The sequence below is a fragment of the Bemisia tabaci genome, chromosome 3 (genome assembly GCF_918797505.1).
Source record: "Bemisia tabaci chromosome 3, PGI_BMITA_v3".
Lineage (NCBI taxonomy): Eukaryota > Metazoa > Arthropoda > Insecta > Hemiptera > Aleyrodidae > Bemisia > Bemisia tabaci.
In genome coordinates, this window is record NC_092795.1 from 52459248 (window position 1) to 52473185 (window position 13938).

Here is a 13938-nt window from a genome sequence, read left to right on the forward strand (position 1 = left end):
GTGGGTACTGAAAAGCAATATCGTGATCTATTAACTCAAAGGCTCCAATGAATCATCATTTTCGGAAGTGGCTGAAATCTCGGGGATGGTACTTAATATATTAAAGGGAGTAGTACTATTATTGTGGGTATAATTAGGCCGGGGAAATAACCCGAAAATGACGCGAGGTAACAGTGACAAGGAGCGTATTGAGAAAGGTGATTAAGTGATGGAGGTGTAAGGTTTTATTCCTCCGCGCACTTCATTGTAAAAGAAAACTTTTAATTTCTGTGTTCGCAACGAAAGTTTTGTTTCACATGTATGTGAATCTACAAGTCGGGAGAAAGAAGAAACGCAAACCTACCGGTATCTTTTCTAAAACAAGAATTTTTTTTCCCCTAGGCTCTGTCAAATTTTTCGCAGGAAATATCGATGAGACTTTTCTTCCCAATAAATTAAAACCAATAATTCCGAAATGCGGTCAGGGTAGAGAGGAGGGTTCTACACTTCTACAATCAAAAGTATAAACAACACTATGAAGATGATTTGACCTAGTAAAAGCGAATACGTGAAGCTTTTTTCACAAACTCTTAAAAAATTTGTCAAGAAGTATTAATTAGAATAACACTTTTGGTATATTTTTAAAGGAAAAATGCTTCAGGACTTTTACATAATAGATCTCTGAAAAAGAAGCCTCCCGTGTTTGAAGCATTATTATGATTTTTTTCTTTCAATTCTTTCAATTCTGGTTAAAACCAGATTAAGTAAAAAGTTACAGTAAAGTCACATGTTTCAATTTCTTTACTGATGTAATTTCAATTATTGATATAATGGTTCAAAATTGCACACTAAAAAGGGCTTTATTAGAACTACTTTTAAACAATTTTTCTTGTAATTGTCTGTTTAAAATTTACGAGTTTCTCGATGCGAAGATCATTTGAGAAGAAGAGAAGGAGGAGGAAGAAGAAGAAGAAGGAGAAGAAGGAGAAAAATAGTAGGATTGTAATAATAGTTAGAATAGATAACGCAGTAGGAATGGAAGCGCCGCGCAGCGAGGTAGCGGTAGTCTGATTTACGCGGGAAATTCAAATATCGGATAGGTTGAGCGAACTTGCCGGGGCCGGCTAGTTAACTCCAAAGACTGGATTTCGTATATCATTGCCGGGCAATGGTATTTAACTCAGGATCTAATGATCACCCCCGGATCGATCCCTCAAATGTCAAGATTTCAACCGCATTGCCGGCCCGTCCCATCCGACTACCTGAATTCTGATCGCAGAACAAAAGAAAGGGAATCCCATTCAGATTTGAAGCCAGTGCCCGCGATGAATCGATCCGGCCTCTCGACACTTGACGTGATACGTGCCTTTATGAGCTATCGAAGCATATCATATGCAGTCTCTGACTAGAGAGCAGCACTTTCCAGTGGCCGAGTATATCATAGCATGTTGCTATGGTTTTATAGCAAATTACCTAATTGTATGTTATCATCCTCTTATCTTTTCAATGCAGTTTTTGTGTGCAGTTGTACTTGCAATTGTTATTATTTCTTAAAATAAAAAACATGGTGACCTCGACGTGATTTAATAATTTGTTCAATTAATTTTAAGTTACTAAGACTAAGATTGAGATTTGCGCATAATTAATGGATAATCCTTAAGATTGCCGTTATTGGTACCATAGAAGGTTAATTAACCTCAAAATAATTGCATGCTTGAGAGCTCGGTTGAGACTCGCATTGGGATCCTTTCAGAGTTTGTTTAAACCTCATATTAAGAATGCTTTAGGATTCGTTTGAGCCCCTCGCATTAAGAATGCTTGGGAGTTCGTTTGAGCCTCGCATTAAGAATGCTTGAGAGTTCGTTTGAGCCTCGCATTGAGTTTCTTTAGAGTTCGTTTTAACCTTAAAATACAGATGCATGAAGTGCTCTTTCGAGCTCCGTGCTATTTATAGTGCGCGAGGTGCTCCATTGAGCCACCGCATACATACAAAGGCGTGATGTGCTCCATTGAGCCACTCGCATACAAAGACTTGAAGTGGTCTTTCGAGCTCCACGCTAAAATTCAAGTGAGTTCCTTTTCCGCTCTTAGTGTATACCATAAGTATTGTGTAAGAATTATGGCAGAAACGTTCCTCCGAACCGTGCTCAATTATAGTTTCTTTGAACTCTGTGCCGATAAAAATTCAGAATTTCAGACTGCCAGCTTAACAAAGTATAACCTTAATTCAAGTTGGCGACTTGATTTAAAAAAAAAAAAATTAAAATTAAATCATATGGTTTCATTACATTGTTGACAAGTTAAGAAAAAGCTTATCAACGATGAAAGCCAGAAACAAAAATGCGATGGCAAAAATAGCCATTGCAACATTTGCCGCAAAATCACATTCATAAAAGATAATTCCATTTCTCTCTCTTTATTTCTCTTTATTTATTGAAATGTGAAAAATTTGACTTATGAAATTACGTCATAACATTTTGCATCGGCATGTAACCTCTGATAATTGGGTAAAGATTCATTTAATACGTATACAATTTTAGAAAAAAGCATTAATAGTTGTTAATAGTTTCCCAAAGGCGAGCTCTCCAACACAGTAGTGTTGGAACCAGCAGCTTGTTTTTTTTTCAATTAATTCTACACCTGCAATTAATTTGTAAAATGCAGATTTGAGAACTTTGGTGAAATATAAAAATTAGGACTTTGCTCCGTTTAAGACGCTGATGTTTTTTAGATATCACCTATCTCGTTATGTCTTCATACTTGTAAATATGTGTTAAATTGTAATAGATCATTTTCATAATACGTGAAAACGATTCTAAAATTACCGTATTAAAAGGAGAGAGTAATTAAGTCAAAACTTAAAGAACCAGATTGCTTTTTAGCTGGTTTATAGCTCTGTGACTTTCACATTCCAACGTTATCGCAAATCGAAGCTTCGCACTATTCCATTAATCTTTCAAATCGTAGTGTTTAATCAATCATAGGTATAATTGAATTAAATGAAAGACAGTTGTGTGCAAATGCCCAATGTATGATTCTAAGAACTGTCGCTTCCGTCACGTTGCGTCAAGGAGCAAGTTATTGAAAGCTAGCACAAGAAAAATCAAAGCACCTTCAATATCTTAGCATGCAACACGCACACACACTGAGTACGCTTAGTTGCAACAAGGTGTTATTATGAGCGTGTCGTATTGTTGAGTTATATTATCTGAGGCTCTCTCGTTCTATTTCTCCTCTTGAATGAAAAAGTTACCATTTTTAGTGCTTGCCGTGCTAAGGAAGAACGCCGTATGAACATTCGAGAGTTGCCAAATTTCCTTCGATAAAATGTTTATTTTTGCGGTAGGTTATGAATATTTCTCCTTGAAATTTTCCGGAACTTCAGACAAAATTGCGAACAAAATTATCTGAAAAATTGGGAGGAAAATATTCATAAGTTAACCAAGAAATTCGTGTTTTATCAAATGAAATTTGGCAACGCCTAAAGATTTATACGGCGCTTTTCCTTAGCACGGCAGAACGAGTGTTACATCTGGAAGTCGCCGTCTCTGAGCCCGAAAAGAACGTAATCGTAATGTATATAGCCCGTGCAGCTTTCACAGCCGGAATTTCTTTGAAGTGCAAATATCGGATCATTTCTCATCCTACGTAGAAATAAGACAATTTTTATGTTTCCAACTATAAGAAAAAGCTTTATTTCGGGAACTAGGGGAAGACTGTGGTTTTATAGAGGACATGCGGGCCAAATTGCTGCCGTTTCGGGGTGAAATATTTTGTTGAGGCTCGTATCGTCGAGTGAGGTGTCCCTGCTTGGGTTTTTTGGGTCGTAAATTCCACAAATGAGGTCCAAATACCCAAACAGGCCCAAAAAAGTTCTGTAAGAACCAAAATGGTGGCCAACATGGCTGCCGCTCAGATAGTGAGAACGGTAGAGAAGTTACCTTTCATACAATGATGAATTTTCTTGTATGTTTTGTTCTCCGCTGATTCCGGATGTAGTCCAGAATGTCAAGAAAATAAGTGAAGTGGATACGTATACCACGAAATTTGCAACGCTTATGAGCTTTCGCAACCCACACTTCCTTTTGGAGAAAATGTACGACTTACTCATACTCAAAAAATTTTGCAGTCATGGACACGGCAAAAAAGTAGAATGTTTGGAGGAAAATCCTGCGACTCAGCATGGAATTGTCTGTTTACTGATTGCAGGAATGCTTCACGTCTCTTGAAAATTCCATACACTGTGTATTTTGAATGAAATTTATGCAAATTCATCACACGGAACAAAATCTTTGATGTTTATGGGTAGATGTTATTGTCCATGGGTACGACAAATCTTCTCTTTTGCAAAACGCAAATGTTATTTTTCCGTTTTTTTGCTCAAAAATAGGGTAAACATTTTTCGGTGCATATGATAGGGTGGACACCTACCTTGTACTTTTGGCTGCTTAAACCAGTTTTGGTTTACCTTATTGTTCTCTAACATTAAGAATGTTGCAGGAGTCGAAATGTCCGACAAATGCGTTTAGGGGGAGGAGGATACACTTTTGGAAAATTTAATTTCTCCTCGAAGTGCTACGAATACTGCGCACAGGGATTGGCTGATGGTGGACTTTTTGTATTGATTTATCTTAAACCTCAATTTATTTTAAAATTGTGGTGAGAATCCTGCTCTTCAAAGTTGGAATCCCTCTTCGTCCGCTGAACTCCCAAGGGTGGCCGAGGGGGCTTTGGGATGACGAAAGCTGCACTCCTCGGGTCAGCTCTCTATTTGTCCTCGTGGTCCTGGACTGTGTCCGGCCTAAAATAACCCAAGCAGAAAAAATTCTGACACGTGAAGCTCAGGACATCCTGTACATCCGACTGTCAAAGCCGGAAATGGTATCCATTTTCTCCTATCATGCTGCAATTTTCTAGAAAATCTTCATTCGATAGGGAAAAGAGGATATCTTTACCCTGGTAAAAATTGGCTTTAGGATCTATGTTCCTAAATGCCATAGACCTATAGCCAGCTATAAGATTTCTTATAGCATCTATTGACGGCTATGCGCAGTTTCTTACAGTATAATTTCTTTCTATTTCTTACAGATAAAGTTATTAGGCAATAAACTATTTAGCACGGCTGTTTGATTCCCTTCGCTTTCTAAAACCAACTATACGAATGCTATCGCTTTTTGTAACCGGATGTAAGAATTTCTATGGAAATTTGAACATCGGGCTCCTATTGCCAATTTCAGCAGGGTATCCGGGCTCAGCCCTAAGATTCCTCCTAGAGTAACTATATGAGATCCTTGCCTCATACTCAGCAATACGTCTGTGTAATTGAGGAGCTTTCCGAAAAAAGAGCACATATGTATATCGAAGTAAGAACTTCTATATAATATTTACAAGTCATGGTGGCAACTTGTATCACGAACGTTCACACGGGATGACACATGCCACCTGATTATACGATTTTTTTTTTTTTTTTTTTTTTTTTTTTTTTTTTTTTTTTTTTTTTTTTCATTTGCACAATAGAAATTTTGTACAATAAACACTTTTAGACTTCATATAAGTCTTTTAAAAGCTTGTCTTAATTGTCTAAATAATATTAAACTAATTCTAGTTACATTTTATAAAAAGTACTACCTTTATAATATTAAGGAGAAAGAAAAAGACAGATTTACTTCAAAGTAAAAAGGCCTTATTAATTTATCTGTGTGGAATTGGGCGACCGGACTCGGTCAAAGCCCGAAAAACCTCCGATTACGTCTTAAGAGCGTAGGGAGGCACGTGTGGTTTAACTAATTAAGGAAATTTTGAGAAGCCCTGGATTCCAAGCTCATAGGGCTTGCGACGTCTTAATCTTCGACCACATCGGTCCCATTCCAAGAGCTCAAGAGCTTCAGGGTTGGGGTGCCGGTGTAGACGAAATTCGTATGCAGTGTACATCTTGGTGATGTAGTCCTCCACTGAATCAATGTTGAGGTCCGTGCGAATATCTACATTCCTCTCGTACCATCTTGCTTTAGTAATACTTCTCAGGATCTTCATTTGCATGATTTCTATTTTATCTAAATTTGACTTGGCTGCGCAACCCCACAATTGGCAACCGTAACTCCAAACAGGCCTCAACATTGATTTGTAGAGGAGCAACTTGATATTTAGAGATAACCGTGACTTACGTCCGATGAGCCACTGCATATTGGAAAATTTCAGTCGCAATTGTGCTACTTTTTTTTTAATATGGTTGCCCCACCTGAGCCTGGAATCCAGGTGAAGTCCAAGATATTTGGCGACAGAGTCGTGTGGAATTTTATCTTCTCCTAAAGAAAGCGGGATGTGAATATATGGACGATTAGTAAAAATTACTTCAACTGATTTTGAGGCATTTAATTTTGTTTTATCTCTCATTGTCCATTTATTTATTTTATTCAAGTGTTGCTGAGCTGTATGACGTGCCTCTCTATAGCTTATAGACGAGGTTAGCACGAGAGTATCGTCGGCATAAACTCCCAGTTTCCCCATCCTCCCAGACTGTGGGATGTCTGTGGTAAAGAGAGAGTAGAGAAGAGGGGAAAGACAGGAGCCCTGTGGAACCCCCGCTCGTATTTGTCTGAAACCTGATGTTGTATTTTCAATATCTGACTCTGAACTGCCTTCCAGTAAGAAAGGACGATAGGAGCTCCACATGGTTACATGCCAGTAAGAAAGGACAATAGGAGCTCCACATGGTTACATGGATTATACGATGTAAAGTCAAATTAAAATTAAAATCATTACCTAAAATAAAAAATTAATGACTTAATGAATCACTTAATTTTGGATGTTATGTAAGATTAAGATTAAAAATATGCTGTTACTTTGTGTAAATATTAGTATGTGTAAACTTGAAAGAAATTTGCAGCCACTGGTCTCCCTGAATAATATGTATCCATAAAATTTTGGAAGGAAAAATTCAGCTCTTTCTCGCTACGGCTGAAAAGGAAAAGATAATATTGATTAATATCTTGCGACTGGATATATTATACATTTTGATAGATAAAAGTAAACTTGTAAGACTTATCGAATAAAATTAACCAGAAAATTTTGTGAGAATGCTCCCCATGACATAATCCATTAGATTTAAGAAGGAAAAAGTTAACCTTCTTTTTTGTCAGCTTCGGTAAATCAAACTCCAATGTAAAATTATAGCGTTGCTTAAAAACAAAGAATACCATTCGATAAGCACCTGCAGGGGACACGGAAATAAAAAAAAATTAAAATCAATCCCTTGCAGCGATTTATTTTATGTTTATAAACTGAAAATTCTAGGACTCTATAATGTATGTGAGTTTTACCTCATATTAATGTGAAGTCTGATAGCACATACTATATTTATGGATCGCACGTCGATATGACAGTTGACAGTGCAGGTGAATTTTCTTTTGAATAATACTACCTTGACAATCAAAACACGATGAGAAAAATAAATTATTTTTTGAGTGATAGATAAAAAATTATATTTTATTATACATATAATGGCTCAACCGCAACCCGTATCTTTACTGAATCATTAATATGACAGAATCAGTTTTTGTTCCTAGATAGAATGAGCTCGATTATTATGCACTTTAGTAGACGTGACTGATGAACAAACGCTCAGCAAACCTCTGATTAGTTCGCTTTTTTAACAGTTAATTTGACTATTACAGTCATCCATATGTAAGAAGAAACTTAAATAATGAGTAACTAAATAAGGCAGTAAAAATAAATATTTCCTCCTCTTATTTTGGTCATTGTTCTCAAAATTTCATTCTGCGCCATTTATGTCTATAGGGAAATTTCTCAGGGCCCCGAAGGAATGAACTGTGCCCTGCTTTAATCCATATTTGACCATTATGTGTAATAGTCCTTCATGTATGGTATCAAGAAGTGTGCAATCTTCAGATACTATTCATCAACTTGTACCGAGCAATTTATCACCTCCTTCATATTTTAGGTGCAATATTATCTCACCGAAGTAGTTTTTGGTAATCAGTTGACCTCCATGATTGTTCGCCTAGCACCGAGTACGTTCATATGGCCCGTGGAAAAAGATCGATTATATACCCTTATTGTAACAGGTAAGTGTGTGCGCGGAGTCTATTACCCTTGAAACAATCCTTTGACTCAAAGATTAATTTCTATCACAAGCGTTCAAGGGCTAGGAGACATTAGCTGCTTTAAAATGCTTCTGTTCACCTTGACTAACTCTATGACCATTATCCGTTCTCCCAATCTCTGAGGTCTAGGTCTGAGGATTAGGCTTGTCTACACGGATTTGGAAGTATGCTCCAAAAGGTAAATTTTTGAAAGATGCAGACAAACGTATCCGAAAAACGTTGCTTCCTTCCTCTATCAGGAGGAATTCATCAGCGATAGATCTAGAATACGAATAGAATGAGTCTTAGTTTATAAAACGACAATTATGACTGAAGGTAGAAGAAAATAACATGTGGATATTGTACTCTTTCTATTGTACTCTCTTCTATTGTACTCAATGGTCAAATATGGATTAAAGCAGGGCACGGTTCATTCCTTCGGGGCCCTGAGAAATTTCCCTATAGACATAAATAGCGCAGAATGAAATATTGAGAACAATGACCAAAATAAGAGGAGGAAATATTTATTTTTACTGCCTTATTTAGTTACTCATTATTTAAGTTTCTTCTTACATATGGATGACTGTAATAGTCAAATTAACTGTTAAAAAAGCGAACTAATCAGAGGTTTGCTGAGCGTTTGTTCATCAGTCACGTCTACTAAAGTGCATAATAATCGAGCTCATTCTATCTAGGAACAAAAACTGATTCTGTCATATTAATGATTCAGTAAAGATACGGGTTGCGGTTGAGCCATTATATGTATAATAAAATATAATTTTTTATCTATCACTCAAAAAATAATTTATTTTTCTCATCGTGTTTTGATTGTCAAGGTAGTATTATTCAAAAGAAAATTCACCTGCACTGTCAACTGTCATATCGACGTGCGATCCATAAATATAGTATGTGCTATCAGACTTCACATTAATATGAGGTAAAACTCACATACATTATAGAGTCCTAGAATTTTCAGTTTATAAACATAAAATAAATCGCTGCAAGGGATTGATTTTAATTTTTTTTTATTTCCGTGTCCCCCTGCAGGTGCTTATCGAATGGTATTCTTTGTTTTTAAGCAACGCTATAATTTTACAATGGAGTTTGATTTACCGAAGCTGACAAAAAAGAAGGTTAACTTTTTCCCTTCTTAAATCTAATGGATTATGTCATGGGGAGCATTCTCACAAAATTTTCTGGTTAATTTTATTCGATAAGTCTTACAAGTTTACTTTTATCTATCAAAATGTATAATATATCCAGTCGCAAGATATTAATCAATATTATCTTTTCCTTTTCAGCCGTAGCGAGAAAGAGCTGAATTTTTCCTTCCAAAATTTTATGGATACATATTATTTAGGGAGACCAGTGGCTGCAAATTTCTTTCAAGTTTACACATACTAATATTTACACAAAGTAACAGCATATTTTTAATCTTAATCTTACATAACATCCAAAATTAAGTGATTCATTAAGTCATTAATTTTTTATTTTAGGTAATGATTTTAATTTTAATTTGACTTTACATCGTATAATCCATGTAACCATGTGGAGCTCCTATTGTCCTTTCTTACTGGCATGTAACCATGTGGAGCTCCTATCGTCCTTTCTTACTGGAAGGCAGTTCAGAGTCAGATATTGAAAATACAACATCAGGTTTCAGACAAATACGAGCGGGGGTTCCACAGGGCTCCTGTCTTTCCCCTCTTCTCTACTCTCTCTTTACCACAGACATCCCACAGTCTGGGAGGATGGGGAAACTGGGAGTTTATGCCGACGATACTCTCGTGCTAACCTCGTCTATAAGCTATAGAGAGGCACGTCATACAGCTCAGCAACACTTGAATAAAATAAATAAATGGACAATGAGAGATAAAACAAAATTAAATGCCTCAAAATCAGTTGAAGTAATTTTTACTAATCGTCCATATATTCACATCCCGCTTTCTTTAGGAGTAGATAAAATTCCACACGACTCTGTCGCCAAATATCTTGGACTTCACCTGGATTCCAGGCTCAGGTGGGGCAACCATATTAAAAAAAAAGTAGCACAATTGCGACTGAAATTTTCCAATATGCAGTGGCTCATCGGACGTAAGTCACGGTTATCTCTAAATATCAAGTTGCTCCTCTACAAATCAATGTTGAGGCCTGTTTGGAGTTACGGTTGCCAACAGTGGGGTTGCGCAGCCAAGTCAAATTTAGATAAAATAGAAATCATGCAAATGAAGATCCTGAGAAGTATTACTAAAGCAAGATGGTACGAGAGGAATGTAGATATTCGCACGGACCTCGAAACTCGAGCCCCTCAGGCATTGTTAATAGTGTGACTCCTATCTACGAAGGCCATGAATATAGTTCTAGAATACACCTCCCCCCCCCCTCCAACCCCTGTATACCTAGCTCATGTAAAAATTTTCAGTGGGCAGGTCTAAGGTTCAGGACAGAAAAATATTATTCTTCATATCATAAAAAACATGAAAATACCTGTCCAAGTTTGATGAGAAATGAAGTAAGTGTCTCGTCGAGCCTCGTGGCAGGTTTTCGAAGATACGTAATTTGCTGCGCGAAGAGACTAACTGAAGGGTGAGTCAACTGTACTCCATTTACCATATGTTTACATGTAGACTGTTTATAATCATTTTCTCATTATCATAAGCACAGTGACTACAAAAAATAGAAGACAATTCACAAAGTCTTGGTCCCACTCCATCTACTTCAAAATTCTCTGAACTTTTTCTCTAAAATCGTCAACATAACTCATGAGCTCTGAGGCTCTAACTGACTACCGGTTATTATGTAGCTACTTCCGCTACATCGAATTGATGACTCAAAGCAGCTTAAATCTTGATAAATGCGTTTATCCTTAAACAGTAAAGTTGATAAGTGCACACGCGTTTTATTAGAAGTTCAGAAAAGTTGAACTGATTGAAAATGATAACAAGTTGGATTTTGCAATCGCTAGCGATAGCAATATTCGTCATGGGAACGTTAGCTTCTGGGATATGAAAATGTTAAGGTACAGTTCGTTTGTAGTATCTTCTGAATTGAAGGGGCTATGTAATTTTGTGTTGACATCTCTTTTTTAACATTTTTAATTATTTTCTTTGCATACAAGAAAGCTGTTATGTACCAATTATTTATTTTCGTTGGATTATATATGGTTTTCGGAAGTTAACGCATTTAAGTTTCAGGTTCGCTTTTTCGGCGTAAAGTATACATAAGGTGTCCCAAAAGCACCGGGACTTGTTCTGTAACTTCGAAAGTAAGATAGATACAGACATGATCTTGATCTCATTTTAAAGATCAACTCAATACCTATCGATTAAAACCAAGATCAGCTCAATCGGATAAAAATTGACCGAGTTATGGCAATTTGAAATCAGCGAGGAAAGTTTACGCCTACGGTTTTTAAGGAAGATTCTTCATCGCCGTAAATCGAAAAGTCGGCCGATAAAGTGATGCTTATTGTGTTTTTTTATTTTCGAGGTGTCATTTATCAACATTTTGTACCATCAAACACAACAGTTGACAGTGCGTATTATTGCAAAGTACTAAAGGAGTTGAGAATGCACATTTCCCGGAAACGGTCGGACTTGAAAGCTTCGTGGATACTCCATCAAGACAATGCGCGGCCTCACACATCGAGCTTAACACGTGAATTTATGAGTAAAAATGGAGTTGAAACAATCCCTCATCCCCCTTATAGCCCTGACTTGGCTCCATGTGATTTTTGGATGTTTCCTACGCTTAAAAAGGAGCTTCGCGGACGAAGATTCGTATCGAAGACCGAAATCCAGAATGCAATTCAAAACTTCTTCAACTCCATCCCAGAGGAAGAATTCAGGAAAACAATGTTGGATAAGTGGCAAGAGCGCATGAAAAAGTGCATCCGGTTTGATGGACGGTACTTTGAAAAGCAAAAGGAAGTTATGGAAGATTCGGAGGAAAGTGGATACGAATATTAACTTTTTGAATCCTGGTAAGCGAAAAATCTTCCTAAAAAACCGTAGGGGTAAACTTTCCTCACTAATTTCAAATTGTCATAACTCGGTCAATTTTTATTCGATTGAGCTGATCTTGGTTTTAATCGATAGGTATTGAGTTGATCTTTAAAATGAGACCAAAATCATGTCTGTATCTATCTTACTTTTGAAGTTACAGAACCAGTCCCGGTACTTTTGGGACACCCTACGTATGATATTTTTACTCTACACATATGCCCGAATACGCATCATAAGGGACCTATGTGCTTCCTAAGTTGCCAAGTATTAATTATTGTTTGATGATTGGTCTAAAACATTCAATACAACCAGTAAAAATTAACTGTCCCCTGCGAGATTCGAACCCCCGCTCGCACAAAAAGTGACATTTCCCGACGTCAGAATGGTGTCTCTGCTGACTGAGCCATCTCGCCGTACGAGAGCGATGGGAGAAAATAGCACAGTTAAGTGATCTCGGACGCTGAGCGGGGCTTCACAAAAGACGACCTTGAGATTTCGGCAGTTCGGCCACTGGCGTCATAAGAGACATCGGATTAAGCGCATTACTCTGTGAGACATTGTTTACCTATGCTGTCATATGTCACAAGGTTCATCTCAGTATGCATTTGCGATCGCGGCAGTAAGCTGAGGCAATATTTCTGTATTCATGGATTAAATCCATCAATCGAGTTCTGATTTTGGCTCATATATCCGTAACGGGTCCTCCAGAGCAATTTTCCACCTTGTACGATGGTTATTATTTCTTTATATCTATGTTTAAAATTTAAGGTGGGATAATGGCGGCTTCTCAAGAACACCGAGGTAGGCGATCTTTTGCACCAACGAACAGAAAACTGATGGCGAAAAATAACCAATCAGAACCTCCCAAAAAAAAGAATTTGCCTAAAAACGGAACTTCGTGGTTCTGCGCAGATTTACCAGTCAGACACGACATCTTAAGGTGGAAAAAAACTCGCTGAAAGCGAATTTTAGAAATCAACACAACTTGACGTAGAGACATGATTGGCTAAAAAATACAACGGTTTTTGATACATCGGAAAATCAACCAAAAATCGGAGACTGGGCGAAACGCTCAAGGTCGCAGAGGTATAGGGAATCCCATAGCGAAAGCAACGGAACGATTCTAATATCATGGGGAACTCCGTTCCCATGACAAAATCTCGAATTTTTCCTTCATTCACACATAACGTAAAAGTTGCTCCCACGACGCACTCTAGCGCACGGCGACACACAAACGCCATATGAGGGGTTTGGAGTACAAGGCGGATAAGTGCAGTTTGTTAAAATATTCTGACATTGCTGATTTCAAGTAAAACTAGTCTTTGTGAATATTCTGTGGAAAATTCGCTCAAAAATTCCAATGTTTAAGAATCAAAAAGTCAGTTTGAACTTCCTTTCCGCAATAAGGATCCGTATGACTTCGAAACTTCAAACAAGTGTTTCTTGAAATAGCAAAAACTGCACTTATGCGTCTTGTCCTCCGAGCCTTTCATACATGCCTATTTTCTCAAGGGTTAGCGGGCAACTAACGCATCAACATCTCTTCGACAACGCTCTGCCGCCATTCCTTCATGGGACGTCCCCGTCGCACCTTTTCGCAGATGGTACCTAATCCAAAACTTGCTTGGGCAACCTCTCCACCTACATTCTATGCCAGTTCCATGCGCGTGTTCATACCACACTAACTGCCTGCACATGACGTATAGCGCGATATTATTTTTAATCTTCCTCACCCGAAGAATTTTTTTCATTTATAGGACACGATCCTGTCTCAAGATGCCGGCAGATCGCCGCCAAAAATCCATTTTAGTTATGCCATTTCTTCTTTTATATTTTTAGCATTGCCATGTAAT

General features: G+C 37.5%; 1 long non-coding RNA gene across 1 annotated transcript; it reads right to left on the reverse strand.

Moving 5' to 3' along the window:
- Nucleotides 1-4581: 4581 nt before the first annotated feature.
- LOC140224317 (uncharacterized) lies at nucleotides 4582-13249 on the reverse strand. The gene is made up of 2 exons (XR_011899616.1): nucleotides 10569-13249; nucleotides 4582-4780 (listed from the first exon to the last, which is right to left on the reverse strand). It is a non-coding gene; the product is annotated as an uncharacterized lncRNA (long non-coding RNA).
- Between the last annotated feature and the right edge of the window lie 689 nt (nucleotides 13250-13938).